The following is a 771-nucleotide window of genomic DNA, read 5'->3' as shown; positions in this document are numbered from 1 at the left end:
TGATAAATGAGAATTTAATTTCAAAATAGTTAAGACTATCAGTTATCTTTCTTTATGATTCTTTTTTTTTTTTTTGACTGAACAGACATGTCTTATTGGCAGTGACTACTTGAGTGGGATGAAGTGGGAGGAGTGAGTGGCACCAATGCCAGGCCAGCCATGCTTCACAGGCTTGTAAATGATGGAGAACTTGCCTAGGTAGTGGCCAGTTATCTCAGGCTTAATCTCCACCTGGTTGAAGGTTTTGCCGTTGCACATGCCCACCATGCTGCCCGCCATCTCCAGCAGGATGATCATGTCACTCAGGTGCGTCTTCACCACCTGGGGCTTCTCCATTGGGGGGGTACCTTCTTCTTGGCCTTGCGCAGCTGCTTACACAGTGAGTGCTGCTTCCACTGCAGGCCTCACTTCAGTTGCCACTGCTGCTGCATGCATCAGCTGCTCATAGGACATGTTCAGCAGCTGGTCCAGGTCCACACTGTGGTAGGTGACCTTGTGGAAGGTCCTCTTCTCCTTCTGCTCCACTTCTACCATCTTGCTAGCTCCTCGGAAGGGCTCTTTTGTGATTTCTAGCTGAACTTCATTGTGTTTAGAGAGCATACTTTGTATGATTTCAGTCATCTTAATTTGTTGAGATTTGTAACGTGTTCTATCTTGGCGAATGTTCCATTTGTGCTTGAAAAGAATGTATGTTCCACTTTTTTGCAGGGAGTGTTTTGTAAGTGTCAGCTAAGTCAAGATGGTTGATGATGTTGTTCATATCCTGGAGAG

General features: G+C 45.7%; 1 pseudogene; it reads right to left on the bottom strand.

Annotated features, from left to right (window-relative positions):
* Positions 1-105: 105 nt before the first annotated feature.
* Positions 106-543, bottom strand: LOC103271370 (annotated as a pseudogene).
* Positions 544-771: the final 228 nt, after the last annotated feature.

This window comes from Carlito syrichta, unplaced genomic scaffold, assembly GCF_000164805.1.
Source record: "Carlito syrichta isolate Samal-C Ts95f unplaced genomic scaffold, Tarsius_syrichta-2.0.1 Scaffold311595, whole genome shotgun sequence".
NCBI classification, from domain to species: domain Eukaryota; kingdom Metazoa; phylum Chordata; class Mammalia; order Primates; family Tarsiidae; genus Carlito; species Carlito syrichta.
The sequence above is the reverse complement of the archived record's forward strand: the minus strand, read 5'-3'. Positions and strand labels throughout refer to the sequence as shown.